Consider the following 17,237-nt stretch of genomic DNA (forward strand, 5'->3'; position numbering starts at 1 on the left):
GTCCCAACAAAAAATGATTTTGCTAATTTTGTTGTAAAATGAGAAATCGCTGGTCAACTTTTACCCCTTATAACTTCCTAACAAAAGAAAATTGTATTTCAAAAATCATGCTGATGTAAAGTAGACATGTGGGAAATGTTATTTGTTAAAGGGAACCTGTCACCCCGTTTTTTGAGATTGAGATATAAATACTGTTAAATAGGGCCTGCGCTGTGCGTTACTATAGTGTATGTAGTGTACCCTGATTCCCCATGTATGCCGAGAAATACATTACCAAAGTCGGCGTTTTCGCCTGTCAATCAGGCTGGTCTGGTCAGGTGGGCGTGTTCACAGCATTCTTTTCTTCCCCAGGTTTCCGTTGGTGGCGTAGTGGTGTGCGCATGTCCAAGGTCCGGATTCCCTGTGCCCACGTGAAGACACAGCGCGCGATCTGCGCTGTCATTCCTTTCATCGGTGCGGGCGGCCATCTTCCTGGGGCCGCGCGTGCGCAGATGTAGTGCTCTGCTGCACGGGGCTTCAGGAAAATGGCCAAGGGATGCCGCGCGTGCGCAGAAGAGATCGCGGCGGCCATTTTCCCAAAGCCGAGATGCAAACTCGGCTTTGGGAAAATGGCCGCCGCGATCTCTTCTGCGCACGCGCGGCATCCCGCGGCCATTTTCCTGAAGCCCCGTGCAGCAGAGCACTACATCTGCGCACGCGCGGCCCCAGGAAGATGGCCGCCCGCACCGATGAAAGGAATGACAGCGCAGATCGCGCGCTGTGTCTTCACGTGGGCACAGGGAATCCGGACCTTGGACATGCGCACACCACTACGCCACCAACGGAAACCTGGGGAAGAAAAGAACGCTGTGAACACGCCCACCTGACCAGACCAGCCTGATTGACAGGCGAAAACGCCGACTTTGGTAATGTATTTCTCGGCATACATGGGGAATCAGGGTACACTACATACACCATAGTAACGCACAGCACAGGCCCTATTTAACAGTATTTATATCTCAATCTGAAAAAACGGGGGTGACAGGTTCCCTTTAACTATTTTGTGTGACATATCTCTCTGATTTAAGGGCACAAGAATTAAAAGTTAGAAAATTGCTACATTTTCTAAATTTTTGCCAAAATTCCATTGTTTTCATAAATAAACTACTATCATGAAGTATAATATGTCACGAGAAAACATTCTTAGAATCAGTGGGATCCATTGAAGCTTTCCAGAGTTATGACCTCATAAAGTGGTCAGAATTGTAAAAGTTGGCCTGGTCAGGAAGATGAAAACAGGCTTCGGTGTGAAGGGGTTAAATATGGGAATTAAACTTACTACAGTTTTGCATTATTCAGTATGTCTGATTACAGGATTCTAGGTTGTTCATTAGTTTTGACAGCTGGACCTTTCGAGGTCTGTGTAGAAGTTTTTGTGATAACTGCAAATTTACTCAAAACTGCATTTTTCCTTGGCTCCCAGGAAACCTCCTGAACATTTATTACTGTAATTAAAACAAATATAAGATTTATTATAAACAATAGTAAAGTACTAAAAAAAATTGCATGATTAAGCAATTTATTTGCATTTTTACAAATGACTGTTTATTAGCAGCCAGATAACCCTCAACATTTCCATTAATAACACAGGTCTACAAAAATCTTTTTTTTGCAATCATTGCAGGTGACTTTGTACTTTTCTGAATCATCTTTATGTCCTGATTTCAAAAATGTCTATAGTTTTTCTGTAGCATGTATAGTTTCCATGGAGCAGCATCATTATTATAAGGTATAGGAAATATACTGTCAACATTAAGAAACCAGTAATCTACATATCAGAAAAAAAATGCTTCACCTTACAAAACAGTTTTATTGAACCAAAATAATTTCACATGCAAAATAGAAACTCAAGCATGAGCAAACATTAAAAGTGCTTGACATTAGACTGTCGTTGATACGATTTTTCAGGGTTTTCCCTATATAACATCCAACAGTAATCTGCCATCATTAAGTCATTCCCAAAAACCCTGGTAGTGGTGTTCCATTACTTTAATGTCCTGGTGAAACCTCTCGCCTTGTTCATTGCTTACATCCCCAAGATTGTGAGGGAATACATCTAAATGTGAATTCAAAAAGTGCATTTTCATAGACATGCGACATCCAAGACACTGGTATGCATTTAGCAGTAGTGATGAGCGAGCATATTCGTTGTTCGGGTTTTCCCGAGCATGCTCGGGTGGTCTCCGAGTATTTGTAAGTGATCGGAGATTTAGTTTTCGTTGCCTCAGTTGCATGATTGACAGCTAATAGACAGCTTGTTTACATGTGGGGATTCCCTAGCAACCAGGTAACCCCCACATGTAGGGAGGGCGTTAAACTAGAAGAAGAGGGGATGGGAAGAAAAACATTAGACTTGAACAAAGAAGACCCAGGAAAACATACTCAGAAGGGAGGTAAGAACATTTCTAAAACAATCCACAGCGAGGAGATTGGAACAAAACAAAATCCTCTAAACTGCATGCTCGCAAACGCCAGAAGCCTGACAAACAAGATGGAAGAACTAGAAGCAGAAATATCTACAGGTAACTTTGACATAGTGGGAATAACCGAGACATGGTTAGATGAAAGCTATGACTGGGCAGTTAACTTACAGGGTTACAGTCTGTTTAGAAAGGATCGTAAAAATCGGAGAGGAGGAGGGGTTTGTCTCTATGTAAAGTCTTGTCTAAAGTCCACTTTAAGGGAGGATATTAGCGAAGGAAATGAGGATGTCGAGTCCATATGGGTCGAAATTCATGGAGGGAAAAATGGTAACAAAATTCTCATTGGGGTCTGTTACAAACCCCCAAATATAACAGAAACCATGGAAAGTCTACTTTTAAAGCAGATAGATGAAGCTGCAACCCATAATGAGGTCCTGATTATGAGGGACTTTAACTACCCGGATATTAACTGGGAAACAGAAACCTGTGAAACCCATAAAGGCAACAGGTTTCTGCTAATAACCAAGAAAAATTATCTTTCACAATTGGTGCAGAATCCAACCAGAGGAGCAGCACTTTTAGACCTAATACTATCTAATAGACCTGACAGAATAACAAATCTGCAGGTGGTCGGGCATCTAGGAAATAGCGACCACAATATTGTACAGTTTCACCTGTCTTTCACTAGGGGGACTTGTCAGGGAGTCACAAAAACACTGAACTTTAGGAAGGCAAAGTTTGACCAGCTTAGAGATGCCCTTAATCTGGTAGACTGGGACAATATCCTCAGAAATAAGAATACAGATAATAAATGGGAAATGTTTAAGAACATCCTAAATAGGCAGTGTAAGCGGTTTATACCTTGTGGGAATAAAAGGACTAGAAATAGGAAAAACCCAATGTGGCTAAACAAAGAAGTAAGACAGGCAATTTACAGTAAAAAGAAAGCATTTGCACTACTAAAGCAGGATGGCACCATTGAAGCTCTAAAAAACTATAGGGAGAAAAATACTTTATATAAAAAACTAATTAAAGCTGCCAAAAAGGAAACAGAGAAGCACATTGCTAAGGAGAGTAAAACTAATCCCAAACTGTTCTTCAACTATATCAATAGTAAAAGAATAAAAACTGAAAATGTAGGCCCCTTAAAAAATAGTGAGGAAAGAATGGTTGTAGATGACGAGGAAAAAGCTAACATATTAAACACCTTCTTCTCCACGGTATTCACGGTGGAAAATGAAATGCTAGGTGAAATCCCAAGAAACAATGAAAACCCTATATTAAGGGTCACCAATCTAACCCAAGAAGAGGTGCGGAACCGGCTAAATAAGATTAAAATAGATAAATCTTCGGGTCCGGATGGCATACACCCACGAGTACTAAGAGAACTAAGTAATGTAATAGATAAACCATTATTTCTTATTTTTAGGGACTCTATAGCGACAGGGTCTGTTCCGCAGGATTGGCGCATAGCAAATGTGGTGCCAATATTCAAAAAGGGCTCTAAAAGTGAACCTGGAAATTATAGGCCAGTAAGTCTAACCTCAACAATGATAAATGTAAGGTTATACACATGGGAAGAAGGAATCAATGTCACCATTACACACTGAATGGGAAACCACTGGGTAAATCTGACAGGGAGAAGGACTTGGGGATCCTAGTTAATGATAAACTTACCTGGAGCAGCCAGTGCCAGGCAGCAGCTGCCAAGGCAAACAGGATCATGGGGTGCATTAAAAGAGGTCTGGATACACATGATGAGAGCATTATACTGCCTCTGTACAAATCCCTAGTTAGACCGCACATGGAGTACTGTGTCCAGTTTTGGGCACCGGTGCTCAGGAAGGATATAATGGAACTAGAGAGAGTACAAAGGAGGGCAACAAAATTAATAAAGGGGATGGGAGAACTACAATACCCAGATAGATTAGCAAAATTAGTATTATTTAGTCTAGAAAAAAGACGACTGAGGGGCGATCTAATAACCTTGTATAAGTATATAAGGGGACAATACAAATATCTCGCTGAGGATCTGTTTATACCAAGGAAGGTGACGGGCACAAGGGGGCATTCTTTGCGTCTGGAGGAGAGAAGGTTTTTCCACCAACATAGAAGAGGATTCTTTACTGTTAGGGCAGTGAGAATCTGGAATTGCTTGCCTGAGGAGGTGGTGATGGCGAACTCAGTCGAGGGGTTCAAGAGAGGCCTGGATGTCTTCCTGGAGCAGAACAATATTGTATCATACAATTAGGTTCTGTAGAAGGACGTAGATCTGGGGATTTATTATGATGGAATATAGGCTGAACTGGATGGACAAATGTCTTTTTTCGGCCTTACTAACTATGTTACTATGTTACTATGTTACTATGTACCCAGGCTGGCTAGCAGCCATAAATCATGCAGCTGTGTCAACAAAAACTAAATCTCTGAGCACTCACAAATACTCGGAGACCACCCGAGCATGCTCGGGAAAACCCGAGCAGCGAGTACACTCACTCACCACTATTTAGCAGTTCCTCAACACCTTCAACATATTCTAGCAGTCAACACTATGATTTTTTGGTTCTCTCCAAATCATGGGGACAGCAAATGACATAGCCACTTTCCTCATATTCAACCAGTCACGAAGACCATTTGAACAACTTGAGCATATCACATGAGGGTCCTAGCTTTTGTCTTGGTCACTATGTGGACACTTAAAGTACATCTGGTACATCTTTTTAATGTCATGAGTGATTGAATGTACTTGGCCTTTTGGTGTAAAAGAACCACACACATAGCAGAATCTGTTCGGATGACTGATACACTGTAGGGGCATTTTTCACTTTAAATCAGATCAAACAGTAGATTAAGTTCAGTTCAATGGTGGTGACAAACTAAAGAAAAAATGCGATGAGCCCACTGACTATATGTAGATATTTTCCGAGAGATGACAGCGGCAGCTTGTATTTAGAACTGATTTTGCTGGAGGTAATCTGATAGATGACTACAGTATACACAGTTGGGAGGTAAACGGGTCAGCCTATTTCTTACAGATGAACATTTGCAGACAGGCAGTTTCTCAGTGTGATATTGGTTGCTTTCAGGTTCTTTCTCTGTGGAGACCCTCACTCAGTTACACCTCAGTGGCTGAGCTGTTTTCTTCCCTCTGAGATGACTTGCCCTCCCAGAAATGCAGTGAAAATTCTCTCACAATGTCGGCTGTCCGCTGTCTTCCCTTCTATCTCCCTGTGGCAGGGCTCAGATGCCTGTAGAGGCCTGTCTCCTGTCAGTCTCATATACCAGTCCTTGTTGCCATCACCATCCTTTTCTAACTGACTCAAATCTTACCGCCTCATAACGCTTAGCTCCTCCCCATAACATGTGACTTTCCGAGAAGCAGTCATTGGTTGACTGCATTGTCAATACTCCTTCACATAAAAATCACTAAAACCTTTACTGATGTTGTCCCTGTAAGAAAATTCACAACTTTATGTGATAGAGCAAAACTAAACTTATTTTTGGAATCAGCACATCAAACATAAAACAGATATATTACCTTTGCTGATTTTTTTTGTGTTGACCAGGGACAATATTTTCCAATTGTCAGCAATCTCTGAAGTAAGAGGATGGCACCATAGAATAACTTTGTAACCTAGAGAGATGAATGAATCTCCTGCTCTTTTCAGCTTACAGATTTTATGTTGACCTAATAAATTTGATCTGCATCTGGCAGGGTAACTGGAGGTCGATGGACCCGATGTAAAATTTGGTCCTGGGCCATCCCCCTGCATGTTTGACAGTTGTGTCTATGTGTTCGCCCTTTCCTGTAACAATGTCCCACTTTCTATAATTATGTTCCCCATCCTGTGTCACTTTCCTGAAATAATGTCCACCATCCTGGCCACTTCTTGTAATAATGTCCTCCCTCCTGACATCTTCATGTAATAATGTCCCCCTATCTTGAACCCCTTCCAGGTATAATGTCCTCTATCCAGGGCTTTTTCCTGGTATAGTGTCCCTCATCTCAGGCACGTTCCAATAGTCCAATAATAATGATTGGCCAGCTGCGTATATTGCAGTGCAGGGACTCAGCGGTTCTCTGCACTGCAATACATTTCAACTGAATGTGTGTCCTCGGATGGATATCCTGCCAAATATTTTTTATTTGAGGGGACCCAATTAGACCTTTGGATATGGGGGTCCCATGATTAAAATGTGTGACCCCTGATTCCAAGGTCAGCTTCCCATACATACAGTCCAGCGTAATACTAGATGTATTAGGTGGAATTTTGGTTGGGCTTTATACAGTTCTGTGCAAATGTTTAGGCAGGTGGAAAACATGCAGCAATGTAAGGTTTCAAAAATAGAACTATTTACAGTCTGTTTTTATAAATTAAAACACAAAGTGAATGAACAAAAGGGATAATTAAATTGAATTAATATTTGGTGTGACCAGTCCCTTTGCTTTCAAAAAGCATCAAAGCATCAGTTCAACAAAATACACATTTAGACCCTTCACATGTCCTGATATTTCCGGTACTGGAAAAAACAATTCTGGTACTATCCATGTCTGTGTGTATAATCTTTGTGCCATCCGTGTGCTATCCGTGTATCCGTGTATGACATCCGTGTGCCACATCAGTATGACACGTAATGGAATAGTTTGCAGAACAGAAATGACAGATGTTTAGGTGTTAGATGTGCAAAGATAAACAATAGATAGATACAGTAACATGTAAAAGTTTGGGCACCTCTTGTCAAAATTACTGTTATTGTCAACAGTTAAGCAACTTGAAGATGAAATGATCTCTAAATTTTTAATTTTTAAAAAGTTAAAAATTACCAAAAGGAAAATGGGTCAACGGAAAAGTAAGAGCACACTGCATGGTTAGTATCTACTAGCACCCCCTTTTGCAAGTATCACAGCATGTAAACGGTTTTTGTAGCCTGACAAGAGTCTTTCAATTTTGTTTGAGGGATTTTTTTATCCATTCTTCCTTGGAAAATACTTATAGTTCTGTGATATTCTTGGCTCGTCTTGCATGCACTGCTATTTTGAGGTCTAGCCACAGATTTTCAATGATGTTCAGATCAGGGAACAGTGAGGGCAATTGTAAAACCTTCAGCTTGCGCCTTTTGAGATAATCTATTTTAAATTTTGATGTGTGTTTAGGTTTACTATCTATTTGTAGAACCGGAAAGAAGCAGGGCGCGTCCGAGGGTGAGTATATACCTAATAGGAATATACTCACCCTCGGACGCGCCCTGCTTCTTTCCGGCAGCCTTCCTTCCTAAGAATCAGCGCTTGAAGGACCTTCGGTGACGTCGCGGCTTGTGATTGGTCGCGTGAGCGGTCACATGGGCGGTCGCGCGACCAATCACAAGCCGCGACGTCATCTAAGGTCCTTCACGCGCTGATTCTAAGGAAGGAAGGCTGCCGGTTAGTACCAAGGCGCGTCACAGGGTGAGTATAGCAATATTTTTTATTTTAATTCTTTATTTTACACTTAAATATGGATCCCAGGGCCTGAAGGAGAGTTTCCTCTCCTTCAGACCCTGGGAACCATTGGAAACCCAACCCCGACTTTTTTATAGGATCGGCCTATTTCACTCGACCCGACTTTTGAAAAAGTCGGGTTTCGTGAAACCCGACCTGATCCTATAAAAGTAAAAGTCGCTCAACCCTAGTAATCAGCTAAGGGAAAGCAGACAGCTGGTCTTTTTAGTCTGATTAAGAGGCCAATATCCACGGACCTTCCCGGCCTTTTAATATCAGCTCACAGCTGCCTGCTTAGCCTTTGCTGGTTATTAAGGAGGGGGACCCTAAAACAAAATGATGTGGGGTCCCCCTATATTTAATAACCAGCAAAGGCTAAGCAGACAGCTGTGGGATGATGTTAATAGGCTGAGATGGCATAGATATTGGCCCCTTCGCAGCCTAATAAGATGATCCCTTAGCCACCCCAGAAATGATGCATCCATTAGCTGCCCCAATTCTAGCGCCTAGCCCAGTGTGCGCGCCGCTCAGCCTCTCTGTCCTGAGCGTCGCAGAGCCGGAGAGACGCTGACTGCACCGGACCTGCGCTAGGAACGGGAGAGGTGAAGATTTTACTTTTTTTTTTTTCCTTTATGTCTGACTCTGGGGGCAATGCTGGACACACTGGGGCAGTACTGGAGACCATGGGGCAGATTGCTGGACACACTGGGGCAATACTGGAGACCATGGGGCAGATTGCTGGACACACCGGGGCAATACTGGAGACCATGGGGCAGATTGCTGGACACACCGGGGCAATACTGGAGACCATGGGGCAGATTGCTGGACACACCGGGGCAATACTGGAGACCATGGGGCAGATTGCTGGACACACTGGGGCAATACTGGAGACCACGGGGCAGATTGCTGGACACACTGGGGCAATACTGGAGACCATGGGGCAGAATGCTGGACACACTGGGGCAATACTGGAGACCATGGGGCAGAATGCTGGACACACCGGGGCAATACTGGAGACCATGGGGCAGATTGCTGGACGCACTGGGGCAATACTGGAGACCATGGGGCAGATTGATGGACGCACTGGGGCAATACTGGAGACCATGGGGCAGATTGCTGGACGCACTGGGGCAATACTGGAGACCATGGGGCAGATTGCTGGACGCACTGGGGCAATGCTGGACACTGGGGTAATATGCTGGACACACTGGGGGTAATATGCTGGACACACTGGGGCAGACTGCTGGACACACTGGGGCAATGCTGGACACTGGGGCAGATTGCTGGACACACGGGGTAATATGCTGGACACACTGGGGGTAATATGCTGGACACACTGGGGCAATGCTGGACACTGGGGGTAATATGCTGGACACACTGGGGCAGACTGCTGGACACACTGGGGCAATGCTGGACACTGGGGCAGATTGCTGGACACACTGGGGGCAGTGCTGGACATACTGGGGCAGATTTCTGGACACACTGGGGGTAATATGCTGGACACACTGGGGCAGATTGTTGGACAACATGGGGGTAATATGCTGGACACACTGGGGCAGATTGCTGGACACACTGGGGGCAGGACTTGAGGCATGGGCAGAATGTAGATAGGGGGCATGATTGGAGACACGGGGCAGGATTGGATCATGGGGCAGGACGGATACGATGGAGGCTGGTGGGGCAGGATGGGGAGATCATATGGGGTAGAATGGATACTCATGAGGGCAGGATGCGAGAACATATGGCTGGAGCCAGGAATGAGATAAATGGGGCCAGGGTGGGGAATAGTGTTACCATAGGGGCTAATTAAGGGATATTATTACTGCAGTGATGTATTTATTTTATTTTTTGAGTATACTGTTTTAAATGGGGGGGCGGTCCTGTTACTGTGCAGAGTGACACTATATCACCTTTTTTTCTTCATGTGATGTAATGTAGAAGTTGTGAAAAATTAAGTAATGTGTTCTGCAAGCGGAGCTCGAGATAACTGTGTTATTTCCTGCAGAAACGAGTGCTGGCTGGAAGGAATGATGGCGGTCTGTGCTGGATGAAAGATGAAGGACTTCACCTAGAGACGTCACTGGTGAGTCAGTGTTACCTATACACTGACACTATACACTGTATACTATATACAGCGGTCCTGTGTACAATGTCACCAGTGATCACTGTATTATATATACATTATATACAGAGTTCCTGTGTATAATACCACCAGTGATCTCTGTATTACCTCTAGACAGACACTGCATACTAAGTACAGATCTCCTGTGAATACTGGCACTTATGGTGATAGTATTGTGTTTTGTTTTTTTTTATTACTGATCAGTATTGTAGTATTCAGTCACTATGTGGTGGTAATATGTGGTCTGGAAATGGTGTTGTGGTATTTGTCCCTTGTATGTAGTATTATTCGGTCACTATGTGATCTGGTCATGGTGTGGTGGTATTAAGTCACAGGTTTGGCATGTGGGGGTGACACCATTAGACCCAGTTTAAGTTCTACAAAACAGGAAAACCATTTTTGGTAACCTTTGTGTGTATTGAGTCGGGGGGGGGGGGGGGCGCCAAACTCGGGAACAGCCCCGGGCGGCAAAAGCTCTAGCTACGCCTCTGGCCTAGCCTCAACTCTTCCCGGTTGCCCTGGTGCATTGGCCATTGGGATGATGGTTTCATAGTTGACATAAAACACAGGGGATAGTAATGGAGAGTTGTTTGTCAGACACCCCTATTACTAGCCCTGTAGTCAAAAGAAATAAAAATATACACACACAGAGAAAAGTATTGTACAAATTATAAAAAGCATTTCCCTATAAATAATGCTAGTTTACCCATTTATTAACAAAAAATAAAAGTAACCCACAGCATGTTAGGGTTGGAGGAACGCACCGAGTATATACAGTACAGACCAAAAGTTTGGACACACCTTCTCATTTAAATTTTTTTCCATATTTTCATGACTATGAAAATTGTAAATTCACACTGAAGGCATCAAAAGTGTGAATTAACACATGTGGAATTATATACTTAACAAAAAAGTGTGAAACAACTAAAAATATGTCTTATATTCTAGGTTCTTCAAAGTAGCCACCTTTTGCTTTGATGACTGCTTTGCACACTCTTGGCATTCTCTTGATGAGCTTCAAGAGGTAGTCACCGGGAATGGTTTTCACTTCACAGGTGTGCCCTGTCAGGTTTAATAAGTGGGATTTCTTGCCTTATAAATGGGGTTCGGACCATCAGTTGTGTTGAGCAGAAGTCTGGTGGATACACAGCTGATAGTCCTTCTGAATAGACTGTTAGAATTTGTATTATGGCAAGAAAAAAACAGCTAAGTAAAGAAAAACGAGTAGCCATCATTACTTTAAGAAATGAAGGTCAGTCAGTAGAAAAAATTGGGAAAACGTTGAAAGTGTCCCCAAGTGCAGTTGCAAAAACCATCAAGTGCTACAAAGAACCTGGCTCATATGAGGACCACCCCAGGAAAGGAAGACCAAGAGTCACCTCTGCTTCTGAGAATAAGTTTATCCGAGTCACCAGCCTCAGAAATAGCAGGTTAACAGCAGCTCAGATTAGAGACCAGGTCAATGCCACACAGAGTTCTAGCAGTAGACACATCTCTACATCAACTGTTAAGAGGAGACTTTGTGCAGCAGGCCTTCATGGTAAAATAGCTGCTAAGAAACCACTGCTAAGGACAGGCAACAAACAAAAGAGACTTGTTTCGGCTAAAGAACACAAGGAATGGACATTAGACCAGTGGAAATCTGTGCTTTGGTCTGATGAGTCCAAATTTGAGATCTTGATTCCAATCACCGTGTCTTTGTGCGACGCAGAAAAGGTGAACGGATGGACTCTACATGCCTGGTTCCCACCGTGAAGCATAGAGGAGGAGATATGATGGTGTGGGGGTGTTTTGCTGGTGACACTGTTGGGGATTTAGTCAAAATTGAAGGCATACTGAACCAGCATGGCTACCACAGCATCTTGCAGCGGAATGCTATTCCATCCGGTTTGCGTTTAGTCAGACCATCATTTATTTTTCAACAGGACAATGACCCCAAACACAGCTCCAGGCTGTGTAAGGGCTATTTGACCAAGAAGGAGAGTGATGGGGTACTATGCCAGATGACCTGATGGTTTAGGGTGAGCTGGACCGCAGAGTGAAGGCAAAAGGGCCAACAAGTGCTAAGCATCTCTGGGACCTCCTTCAAGATTGTTGGAAGACCATTTCCGGTGACTACCTCTTGAAGCTCATCAAGAGAATGCCAAGAGTTTGCAAAGCAGTCATCAAAGCAAAAGGTGGCTACTTTGAAGAACCTAGAATATAAGACATATTTTCAGTTGTTTCACACTTTTTTGTTAAGTATATAATTCCACATATGTTAATTCATAGTTTTGATGCCTTCAGTGTGAATGTACAATTTTCATAGTCATGAAAATACAGAAAAATCTTTAGGTCTGTACTGTATATATGTATTAATATGTGCGTTCGCAACCTGGGGTCCACCGTGCACGAGAGGAACCTGCTGATGGCAAATGGCGGCGCTATATGGCAGTATAAGCGTACTCTGTTAACTCCACAGATTCGCTGGAAACAAGATGCTTTGCCCTGTTAACCTCACAGAGGTACACAGCTACCAAACAGAGCAAAACTGTGGTCATGCAGTCAGAGAAACAGGTAAACAACTCCTCACCGGAGGTGCCGGTATTCTAGCATTTTATTTCAACCAAGGCCCTGAATACACACATGCAAACTCCTCTCCGGAGGTGCCAGTATCTAGGGGCTTATTTCAGCCAAACCCTAACCACATCCAGACATGAGCACTCTGTCTCTGAGCTCATAGACTTTGATTTGATACTAGCGCCTGGCCGTGCGGCCATGCGAACCTTTTATAGCTGTAGCAGACAAGCGCCTGTGCAGCGGCGGGAACTCAACGCCTAACACAGCGGTTCACCTTAAATCCATAATATTTACGTCTCAAGACAATCCTCGACTCTGCTACATCCGGAGGCCATGAAGAGAGGTGACATCAGCAATGTGACCGTTTACCACACCGCCAGCACACATTGAGAGTAGCATGTGAACTCTGCTGCAGTGACGTCATTAAATAACCGCAGGTTACAGCCAGCTGTTCTCATGGTAACTTCTCTGTGATCCGCCAGCTGTGAACTTTGGCAATCTTACTTATGTCACCACTCGGAGCATGAGAACTTTCTCACTCTGCGAGTGGTGACGTTTGGTTACCGCAGTTCATCGTCTGTGACATGCAGTAACCCTACTAACATCACCACTTGTCACTGCAGCCAGGCTCACACGCTACTCTCAGTGTGCTTTGGTGGCTGTGGTGAGCAGTTATGTCCCAGGTTTACTACGACAGAGAGAAGCCAGAAGACCACAATGTCTGATTTTTTCCTACTCTTACACAGTTTAGAAGCACTTCGCCTTCATATTAAATAGTATAGGTTTCTTTTAGCAGTGCAAAGGTTAGTCTTCTCAATTGAAAGCTCTTGGAAGCTTTCCTGCATTAAGGCTCTCAGCTGTTCACGGTTAGCTACTCCCTTTTCTTATATATTCTGGACCCTGACAAGCATGAATTGCCGGAGCTAGCTTTATGCTGCATGGTTAGGAGATGATGGTTTGTGGTTGTTGTTTTGACTAGGCGTTTGGTGGATTTATCCGAGACTCTTGCTCGGTTTTGGCTGTGTGCTAATTTCCTTCCTTCTCCTACTTTGGTTTTACCCCATGCTTTACACCTAGGTGTTTACCTCTGTTTTTTGTATGAGCATATTTGTATGAATGGTACTTTCTTTTATCGCTGTTTGTATTACCTGGTTGGTGTATTACAGTACACTACTCCTCCCCTCTTCCCTGGGTGGGAGAAGGGTACAGACTGAGGGCAGATTCAGAAGCTAAGGCAATTACGTGGCACCGATTTCTCCACCTTCGGAAGTAATCCAGGGAACAGGGTAACCTAGGGTGCCCTTAGCGGTAGGGACAGGGAAGGAGGATCCAATACCTCTTTTAGGTTATAGCTGCTCTGTGATATTTTGCATTTGCAAATACAGGGGTATAAATATTTTTGCTCTCATTATTTAAAAAAAAAAAAAAACTCCTTCAAAATATATTGTGCTGTTGACTTTACTGCTGCTATGAAGGAAAACACTTTTTATAGGGTCAAGGAGTATTTCATCATAAAGATCATAAAGAGGTTATTCAAGGTCTGATTAACTAGGCAACAATCATAAAGATAAAATAAAACATAATGTATATTGTGCTGTAATCATAAATGTTTCATAACTATGAAGTTACTTCTGGAGCTGTAAACAAGCACTCTTATTTTCTGATGTGCATAATACATGTGAACATCTCTCCACGAGTGGTGAAGTGTAAAGATGCAATTGCCACTTGATGCCTGGTTCCAAGAGCATTTTGTGCTGGTTGTACACAGCACTGTAAACATTTTCAGATACTGTACACAATGGGGAAAATAAGCATTTGATACATTTTTCAAGTTTTCCAGCCTACAAAGCAGGAGAGGAATGTAGTTTTTTCCTATCCTTGTGCAGGTCTACAATTTTGTCCCTGGTGTCCTTAGACAGCTGTCTAGTCTTGGCCATGGTGGAGAGGTTGGAATGTGATTGGTTGAGTGTGTGGACAGGTGTCTTTTATACTGGTACCGAGTTCAAACAGGTGCAATTAATACAGGTAATGAGTGCAGAGTAGGAAGGCTTCTTAAAGAAAATCTAACAGATCTGTGAAAGCCAGAATTTTTGCTGGTTGGTAGGTGATCAAATGTAACAACTCTACTGGCATCACGGCATGGCCTCTCATCTCTCACACTATCTTACCCACTGCTCCAGGTCATGTTGCGGTTTCTGTTGCTTGCCAGCGCCATATTCTGTCTCTCTGCTCTCTGCATACTTCCTGGCCGTGTGTATAGGGGGGCGGCGCCTGAACTCTCTGGTTCTTATAGCAATCAGGTGGACCTGTCTAATCTGTTCCTGACCAATTACCAAGAGACCTCCAATACTTAGTGCAGCTCCACCCAGTGGACTGGGCCTGTGCAATGAGTTAGCTCAGTTTGTGTCTTGCTTCTGAGTTTGGCAGGCCTTGCTCTGTGTTACTCCCTCTCTAGTGGTCTTTCCCTGTGTTCTTGCCTTGATCTTGTTGTCCGCCCTCCAGGAGGCAGAATATCCTGGTCCCTGTGTCTTTGTTCATGTGTCTTTGTTCTTGTTCCTTGTCTGAACTTAGTCTTATCTCGGTCTCCTTGTCTGTGGCTTCCTTCCCTGCTGTGTCTTTCCTTGTGTTCTCAGTCTGCTTACACTCCGCACTCTTGTGGCTCTGCCTGCTCTGTACCTTTGTGGCTTTACCTCTGCTCTGCACTCCTGCGGTTCTGCTCCGTTCTACTCTGCTCCCGTTGCTCCAGTAATCTCTTGCTGCAGCTCCTCTCCGCATTCCTTGTGGTTCCGCTCTGCTTAGCCTCTGCTGTTGCACTAATCTCTTGCTGCAACTCCTCTCTTCATTCCTTGTGGTTCTGCTCTGCTTAGCTTTTGTTGCTATGCTATCTCTTGCTGCTTTTCCGCTCCTATCTGCAGCCTTGCACTTCTCTTCCTGTGTGAACAGGTCCCAACCTGTTCCTTTAATCTCCTTTCTTTCTGGCTTGTTTCAGTACCTGCATCTCCTGTGTGAACAGGACTCAACCTGTTCCTTCACACTTCATTCCTTTCTGCTTGTTTTCTTATCTGCAGCTCCATTGTGAACAAGTCCCTACCTGTTTCTTCTTACTACATATCCATACCTGCACCTCCTGTGTGAACAGGTCCCTACCTGTTCGTTCATACGCCACACCAACCAGTCTTGTGTTCCTGCTGCTCCTGCCAGTCCAGTGTTCACTGCCGTGCCTGCCAGCCCAGTGTTCTCTGCCATGCCTGCCAGCCCTGGGTTCTCTGCCATGCCTGCCAGCCCTGTGTTCTCTGCCGTGCCTGCCAGCCCTGTGTTCTCTGCCGTGTCTCTGTCAGCCCTGTGTCTCAGTCATGCCAGCCTACTCGTCTGAGTTTCATCCGTGCTCTTCTGCCAGTCATGCCTGATGCCTGCACCTGTCCTAGTGTTCCTGTTCTCCAAGTGGGATCAGAAGCTACAGCCAGACACCACCCTGAAGTAGCACCTGGCAGCTGCCTGCTGCACAAGGCTGACCTCACCATCAGAGGCTCCAGTAAAAACCCAGGCAGCTGTCATAGTCACGCATAGGGTTGAGCAAAACGGGTCGGCCATTTTCAGAAGTCGCCGACTTTTGGCAAAGTCGGGTTTCATAAAACCCGACCCGACCCCTGTGTGGGGTCGGCCTTGAAGTCGGCGATCTTCTGAATCTGGTATCGGAATTCCGATCCCGAGTTCCGATATGTTTGCAATATCGGAAATCGGTATCGGAATCCATATTTAAGTGTAAAATAAAGAATTAAAATAAAAAATATCGCTATACTTACCCTCTGACGCGCCCTGGTACTAACCGGCAGCCTTTCTTCCTTCGAATCAGTGCTTGCAGGACCTTGCAATGACGTCGCGGCTTGTGATTGGTCACGCGACCGCCCATGTGACCGCTCGCGCGACCAATCACAAGCCGCGACGTTACCGCAAGGTCCTGCAAGCGCTGATTCGTAGGAAGGAAGGCTGCCGGAAAGAAGCAGGGCGCGTCCGAGGGTAAGTATATACCTAATAGGAATATACTCACCCTCGGACGCGCGCTGCTTCTTTCCGGCAGCCTTCCTTCCTACGAATCAGCGCTTGCAGGACCTTGCGGTGACGTCGCGGCTTGTGATTGGTCGCGCGAGCGGTCACATGGGCGGTCGCGCGACCAATCACAAGCCGCGACGTCACCGTAAGGTCCTGCAAGCGCTGATTCGAAGGAAGGAAGGTTCCCGGTTAGTACCAGGGCGCGTCCGAGGGTGAGTATAGCGATATTTTTTATTTTAATTCTTTATTTTACACTTAAATATGGATTGCAGGGCCTGAAGGAGAGTTTCCTCTCCTTCAGACCCTGGGAACCATTGGAAACCCAATGCACTGCATTGGGTTTCGAGTTTCGGCCGACCCCGACCCTGACTTTTTTATAGGATCGGCCGATTTCACTCGACCCGACTTTTGAAAAAGTCGGGTTTCGTGAAACCCGACCCGATCCTATAAAAGTAAAAGTCGCTCAACCCTAGTCACGCACCTTCCAGGGTAGTGTGGTTTGTGGCACAGTGGGGCCACAAACCCCCCCGAGTTCACGCCCACCAGCCAGGGCGTGAGCATGACA

This window comes from Ranitomeya imitator, chromosome 6 (assembly GCF_032444005.1).
Source record: "Ranitomeya imitator isolate aRanImi1 chromosome 6, aRanImi1.pri, whole genome shotgun sequence".
NCBI lineage: Eukaryota > Metazoa > Chordata > Amphibia > Anura > Dendrobatidae > Ranitomeya > Ranitomeya imitator.